The sequence below is a fragment of the Onychomys torridus genome, unplaced genomic scaffold, assembly GCF_903995425.1.
Source record: "Onychomys torridus unplaced genomic scaffold, mOncTor1.1, whole genome shotgun sequence".
Taxonomy (NCBI): Eukaryota; Metazoa; Chordata; class Mammalia; order Rodentia; family Cricetidae; genus Onychomys; species Onychomys torridus.
In genome coordinates, this window is record NW_023411600.1 from 18,228 (window position 1) to 26,687 (window position 8,460).

General features: G+C 38.0%; 1 pseudogene; it reads left to right on the forward strand.

Annotated features, from left to right (window-relative positions):
* Positions 1-2,660: 2,660 nt before the first annotated feature.
* On the forward strand, positions 2,661-3,097 carry LOC118575256 (annotated as a pseudogene).
* Positions 3,098-8,460: the final 5,363 nt, after the last annotated feature.

Consider the following 8,460-nt stretch of genomic DNA (forward strand, 5'->3'; position numbering starts at 1 on the left):
CTTCCTGAGGACTCAGGTTCAGTTCCCACTGCCCACAGAGCAGCTCACAACTAACTTTACTTCCATGGCATCCAACACCCATTTCTGGTCTCCACAAGCACCAAGCATGTAAATGGTGCAGTGATATGTACATCAAACTTCCAGCACCCAGGAGGTGTAGGCAAGGAAGATTAGCAAGTCAAGGTTAGTCTCAGTCCACAGCTAGTTGCAGGGCATTTGAGATGACCTAAGACACCATTTCAAACAGGAAAAAAAGAATACCAATCCACCATCTCCATTAAATAGTTTTCCTATATGAGCTTGGCTATATCTAATGGGTCACAAAACAAAACACCTGGCTCTCTGGAGGGGAGACCCTCCTCTGGGCTGTTCACCTTCAAGAAAAACCTGCATGTCCTAGAAAAGAGGATAAAGGTCTGCAGAAAGTGTGCAGCTGTGACTGGAATGTCTCTCAGTGTTTCAGTGGACACATTCAACAACCAGTTCCCCTGAAGCCAAGTTCTTCTAGGAATGAAGGAAGACCCACCCAGCCTTGTATTACTGGGAAGTAAATACAATGATTATGTTTCCCATGTGTTCAGAAATAGCCACCCCTTTGAAGATCTTGGGAACAGCATGGATGATGTCTGTCCAGGTTTCACCAGAAAAATATAATGTAATACATAAGAGAAAATTCTGAAGAGTGAGGGAGTCCTCTGAGACTCTAACGTTTGCCATCTCAACTTCAGATAAATTCAAATACCATATAGTACATATGATATAGCTACTGTGACCAGACTCCAAAGAGAGTAGAGAAAAGTTATTCATTAAACATGTTTTATTCATTACCTATGGAAGGATAAACAATAATTGCATATACATATAAGAAGGCTATGCCAGGTGATGGTGGCACATGCCTGTAATTTCAGCATTCAGGATGCAGGGCCAGGCAGATGTCTGTGAGTTTGACACCAGCCTGGTCTACAGAGCTAGATCCTGGACAACCACCAAAACTACACAAAGAAACCTTGTCTCAAAAACAAACAAATAAACAAAACAAAAAAGAATGCTACAATTTTGATGTTCCCATGGAAGTACTTACTGTTTTGGCGGAGGGGTGAAGTGTGGGTCCAAGAAGAAGTTGGAGGAAAGTGGGAGGAGGGATGAGGAGGCATCTGTGGTTGGTACAAAAAATAAATTAAAAAATTTTTTAAATAGACAATGCAACTTCAGCATAAGCCATGATAAAACAACCTGCAGGGGAGCTCAGAGCCAGCAGGGGGCACAATGAAGCCAAGAATCCCCAGTAGAGAGATGAGGTTTGTGTGGTGACTTCCAGATCTTTCCTATGTCCTCTCCTGTCCTGTTCTCACCACTAAAGATAGTATAACAATTTTTAAAACTATAACACGGATGGAGAGAAACTCCTAGGACCCACACCAAGCTAGGTTCTATTGGCATTTGATAATGGATGAGGAAAATATAATAAATTTTTTTGGAAGATTACTGGAGTTTTCCTATGTACTAGTGAATGATCCCACCTATGTATATATAGATAGCACTGATTAGAGTCACCATGTTAATGAAACAAAAGATGTGAGGAAGTTGGAAGTGAGACTTATTGGAATGTCCAAAGAGGAACAAGCAAGGTATAGTGTGTGTAGATATGATCATAATATATTTTATACATGGATAAAAATTTCAAGGAATACAAATTATTAAATGTAAAAATAACAATTTCACATGTGTTTAGAATTTTCATACACATGTACTTTGTACACTGTGTGTATTTATGCCATAACCTCTACCCTTCATTTTCCTTCCTCTCCTAATTACCTTTATCTACTAGACAATTTCACGTACCCTTCATCATGTATTTTTATTCACAGTTGTGTGTAACTATGAGGTATCTAAGAACTACTAGTGAGAGTCTCATTTAATGTCTGTGTTTCTGAGATCATCTTAATTAATACATTTATCTCTAGTTGCATCCCTTTTTCTATAACTGATTTAGTTTCCACATTCCTTGCAATGAAAATCTTCTGTTGTATTGTTTATATAAACATGTATTCTTGATAAAAATCCTCTTTGGACAGTACATAGATTATTTCTATAATTTAGCTATTGTGATGTCACTACAATAATCATTGTGCAAATATATCTCAAGTATATTTACTTTTGGGCACTTGGATGAGTTTCTTAGTATATAATCTGCTGGAAAGGCAAATATCAGCTGCATATATCAGAAAGGCAGTTGTAAATTTCAAACTTAGCAGGTTTTAAGTTTCCCATCACTATCATTATCATCATCATCATCATCATCATCATCATCATCACAACCACCATCAATCAATCAGATAACCTGATCACAAAGTAGAGCAACTGTCTCAGGCCTGAAATCTATTGAGAGCTTAGGTTCTGATGTTATTTCCTCAGCATCTGCACAGGCCTCAGGGAAGGAATATGTTATACATTTCCTCAGAGAGGATTAGACCATGCTGATGCCTGCCCCAGGAATCCTCTGCCTCTTTCTTCTCCAGCTGAACTAGATGCTCATTTAAGAAGTGTCCTGCTCATTAATATGCAAATTACTTGAGTCTAAGGTAGTAAATACAAGAAAGTCCACATGCCTGAACAACATGTGATTAGTGTTCTCTCCACAGTCACTGAACACACAGGTCCTCACTATGGGATGGAGCTGGATCATCCTCTTCCTCTTGTCAGTAACTACAGGTAAGGGGCTTTCCAGTTCTAAACCTGAAGAAGGAACAGGGACTGAGGTGACAATGACACCCACTCTGTCTTTCTCTCCACAGGTGTCCACTCCCAGGTCCAACTGCAGCAGTCTGGCCCTGAGTTGAGGAGGCCTGGTTCCTCTGTGAAGTTGTCCTGCAAGGCTTCTGGCTACACCTTCACTGATGAATAAATGAACTGGGTGAAGCAGAGGCTTAGTCAGAGCCAAGAGTGGGTTGGAAGAATTGATCCTGAAAATAATGATATTAACTACAATCAGAAGTTCAAGGACAAGGCCAGACTGACTACAGACACATCCTCCAGCACAGCCTACATGGAGCTCAGCAGCCTGACACCAGAGGACTCTGCAGTCTATTACTGTTGAGTGACACAGTGTTTCAACCACATCCTGAGTGTGTCAGAAACCCCAGAGAAGAGGAAACTGCCCTGGGATTGAGATGAAGAGATTAGCCTGGAGACTTATACAAAAATAATCATTCTGATTGTCCAAAATTTTGTCTGTCATTTTACAGTCTTACAGGGTGTTTGTCAACTTGTCAAAGGACTGCTGGGAATAAAGTGATCCTGATTCAGGATTCCCTTGGAGTACACCATACCATACACTCGACCATTTGTTTACCAGTGACCACCTCCACTGACATGATTATTTTTTAAGAAACTGAAATAGGACAAACTGTAGCAACTCATTATGATATAAATATTTTTTAAGTCTATGGGACTGGAACTATTGCTGAAGTAGCTGGGAATGAGCTATAATATGAGTCAGGCCAGTAAAAGACATATCAACAGCTTGTGCACAGACAAAGCCCCTTTCATAGTTCAATTTTATTTCCCTAAAACAAGCACAGGCAGTTTGTTGGAAGGGTCCCCACAGATTTTGAGGTAGATGCTTTAACCTTTTCTATTAAATCTAACTTTATGTCTTTCGTTATTGATACATCTGTCCATGAATTGCATTTGGCAGTAGTAATCAAATCTCTTATTGTTTTAGGATTAGGGATGGAGCTGAGCATTATGTTGTGGACTCCCCTGGGTTTGGAGTCTGCTACTTTGACAACAAGCTGGGCTCCTGCTCAGATAACAATGGGGAAAGAGCATTGGGATTCCAAGCTGGGAATGTAGTGCCCTGATCCTGTCATCAGCAGCCCTGTGTGCTCATTCTCCTGTTTCCTGAAATTGGATTCTCTTTGTCACCACCTTCCACATAGACTGGACTAGTGAAACTGCATTTTACATTTTGCAGGTATTTTAGATGGAGGTAATATTCTGAGGATGATTAGCATGTTTTAGTTTATAATATTTTTATAAATGAACTTTTTCTTCCCCATTTGAAACATATAGGAGGTCACAAGGACAAATCCAGAATCTGAGTTCTTCTGGGCAATCATTTTGGAATGCTTTTATTAAATAAGCAATAGTATGAGAATTACAGTTAAAATTTGCATTTAATAAGTAGACTGAAGAGACAAGGTAGAAGCAGCTTCTTTATTATATGTCTGCTGCTCTGTAGATCGTTGCAGATGATAGACAAAGTCATAAGTGACTCTGTATATTTCTGTGTATCATCAGAAATATACCTGTGGGAGTATTTACACCAAGAGCTTTATCCCAAGCCATTCCAGCAGTGTGGCTGCTTTGGCTGTTAACTGCCTGAGGGCTGGCAAGCAGTTGGGCCACTGTTTGGAAGTTTCCTTTTCTAATAATTTGATGATAAGTCATGTTTATAGTGGTCCTTGCCTTTGGTTATGAGCAGCATTGGAATGGCATTCATCCATCCATTACTGAAGACACAGGCTAAAGTGAGGGGTGGAGAGAATTGTTTTCATGAGGGCTTGTCAGGCTAAGGAAATTATTTCATAAATATTTGTGGAAACGTCTATTATTCCTTTGGGAATATGATTCTCAACCACATTTTCTGTAACATTATTTTTGAAATCTTTCTATATCTATATGGAGAATGGAGGATTGGCTCATGGGCAGGATATTCTATGCTTTTCTAATGGCTGAAAACAGAGTCAGTAATTGTCCTGCCTGCAAACACTTTAAGGCCTTTTGTGGGTAAGGATCATTAATATATTGACATCCTGAAGGGACATATGAAGAGAAGATGCAAGACGTTTAGTAGGAAGATATTATTTTCTGAGACTTCCTTTTCATTTTGTGAGACTAACCAACTAGCCTCAGCTGGTTCCACAACTTATCCCCATTTTTCCTCAGGATTCTGAAGGAGTCTCATGGTTGTGATCTCATGGATGTTCCTTATTATCAGTCAATAGTTGATGAATTTATGTTGATTTTCCTTTGGTTCCAATTCATTTATGTAAGTTTTGTAGTTGTTTTGAACAGATTGATAATAAACTCAGATTCACAAATCGTGTTTCTACACCATATTAGGGAAATAAATCAAAGCATTTCTCTTGAAGTCATTTAACCAATAGCAAGCTCAGATTTGATTCCCTACTTGATATTGCCTGTGTTGTCCTCTGATGTCCCTATTGTATGAGGAGTCTGAATCTCTGTATCTGTCTCTGTCTCTTGTTCTCCACCTCTCTGACTGAGTTTCCCCATGACTCCATCTCTCTCTGTGTCTCTGTTTCTCTCTCTGTATATGTCTCTGTCTGTTGTTCTGTCTCTCTCTCCCTCTCTGTCCTTAACAAAGACTTTTGCTGTATATTTTTTTAACAGCACAGAATGTATCACATGGGAAAAGAATAAGGGATATTTGACAGAAATATTTAACAGAGTTTTACTAAGGATTAGTAACTTTTTCCACCTGACTCAAATAATAAACAGTTCTACAATCCTCTTTTCAAAAACCAAACAGTATCTGTATATTGTTTTCAGTGATTCTGGACACTCTTTTTATAAAGTTTATTGAAAGCTATATTATGTGTTTTCAGCAAATGGTTATTATAACATACATACAAACACACGTGCATTAGTCCTCAGTGAAGAACATGGAAGAGCACACAAAATAAAGTTAGAGCTATGCATTATCTCATTGTGCAAAAGCTGATTATATGTGAAATCCTAGGCAAATAAAGTTGGGTATTACAATGTTCTCTTAAAGGCAAGTTAAACAAATAGTATATGTGTGCAGTATAATCACAATCTGAAGAATTTCAAAGTGCATCTTTCACTCTGTCTATGTGGTCCAGCAAAATTTTCAGTTTCTAAAATTGTAAGAGATGTTTTTATTAAAATGTATTACCACAAAGGTATAATTCCTGAGCCGGGTGGTGGTGGCACATACCTTTAATCCCAGCACTTGGGAGGCAGAGGCAGCTGGATCTCTGTGAGCTCAATGCCAGCCTAGTCTCCAAAGCGAATTCTAGGAAAGGCACAAAGCTACACAGAGAAACCCTGTCTCGAAAAAACAAACAAAAAAAGTGTATTTCCTGCAAGTTGGTAAAAAGTACTATTAAAAAATTTTTCACAGAACTTATTGACTGATACAATGTATGTACATGTTAATTGTCAAGAGTTCTGAAAGTACGCATTATGCAGTATTCTCTAGTCTCATATTTACTGTCTTCCCAGTCTCAATACTCTGACCTACACTGTAAAGTCTTTACAGAACATGTACACTGATACAGCATCATCTCGCACAGTCCATTGGGTAGCTGGAGGTCACACTTCTATAGAGCATGGGGTTTTGAATACAATCAGCATGGAGACATGTGGTACCTGATAATCTCAAGATTTGTTTCAATACAAAGACATTTAGCTCAGAATGGTAACATATCTTCTAGCACATTCTGCCCACGACAAATATCAATGTCATGTGCTTAATGTGTATGCAGCCATACGGGGAATACATTGTGGGAGGAATGAATCACTTAGGCCAGTTCTACGTTAAAGATTATGCAAACCTATATTGAGTTCAAAATACTGTTTGAAATACCAGTGATTTTATAATATATCCTCCTGTGTTCCTCCAACTGGAAAGTAGGGATTGACCAGGGGAATCCTCCACTTCAGGCATCAGTATTGAATGGGACTCTCTAATGTACTGGGAAGGCATTTGTGATGTGGGTATAAAAACTTGATTCGTGGACTTCTGTAAAACCTGTTGGATAAGTCATTTTAAAATACACAGTAAGCTCATACCACATATGGGAGAGCTCATTAGAGAGGGTTCTTAATGTCTAAAAGATCGAAAAATGTATCCTTAAGACTGAAATATCCTGTGGAAAATTTATTATAATTTGCCTTCTGTCCAGACGAACCAAATGAGTCATTTCAATTTTATTCCATTCCTATGAGAACTAATTTTGCATAGTTACCACCCATAGGTACTATGTAAATCACAGTGTTCCCTGAAAGTATATTTCTGAGAGCCACATCTTAGAAGAAGAGAACTGAACTACATAAGGTGTCATCTAAGTTTCACACACAGGCCTTGGCATATGTATGTCATGCACCCACTACTAAACAAAGTGTTAAAAAGTTTAAAAGGTTACAACACAGGTGGGATAGGATTTACCCATGGACAATTCCAAGTTGAAGAGATTTTTGGAATTAGAATAATTCTTAGGAAGTTAGAATCACTTATCTTAGGAGTGTGGCTAGTTGGATGTTACTTATGAGCTAGTGGGTGACCTCCATCATATCCATTTGGATTGCATTAATTAGTTAGTGAGTTGTTCATCAATTAAACAAAAGACATCAATGTTAGGAGACAGTCCTGTTGTTTTGAGAAGTCATAAAGGGAGCTGGAGGGACATAGTGCGGGAGGATCTGATAAAAACACATTGCATTCATGAGTGAAAATCTAAGAAATGAACAAGAACATTCTGAAATAACAATATTTTATATGTTTAGAATTTTCATGCATGTGTATAACATACACTTTACATATTTACCCCATAATCTCAACCTATCCTGTTCTTTCTCCTGCTGTTCACATTTGTCACTTTTTCTCCATTACACACTTTCAGTTCTACATCATTACATATGTGAATACATAATTTTTATGCAATATCGAAGACTACAAATGAGTCTTTTACACAATATCTGTTTCTGAGACAGTCTTAATTTCCTTAAATTATTATCACCAATTGCATTCATTTTCCTAAAAGCCATGTTAGTTCCTTAAACTTTACAGATGAATAAATTCTGTTGCACTATGTATATTTCATGTGTTTTTGATGCAAACATTTATTGAAAAACATGTATTTTTATATAATTTATCAATTATAGATAATGCTACAAAAACATTTGTGTGCACACATTCTGAGACATTTTCACTTTTTGTCTTTTTGTTAAGATTTTTAGTATGAGATCCGCTCGAAAAGCATTCACTAATTACATGTATATGAAAGAAGACTGCAAATTCTCACAATTAGGAGTTTTGTAATCCTTATTCAAACCACCGTCTGTAAATTGATTTTGTCACCAAGAGGGGAAAAATCTCTGGCTGAAGTTTGTTTGTGGATTGAACACTTAGGTTTTAATGTTACACCCACAATGTCTGCACAGGGCTTGGGTTGTTAGTATGGGATGCATTTCCTCAGAAAGGATTTGAACTTAGACTTTAGTATCCTGATGCATGACCCAAGGCCATTTACCTCTTTCTTATCCAGCTGGACTAGGTCTTTACCTAAGAAGTGCCCTGCCCCGTGAATATGAAAATCATGTGTGTCTATGGTGGTAAATACAGAGATGTCCACACCATAGAACAACATATGATCAGTGTCCTCTCCACAGTCACTGAGCACACAGGTC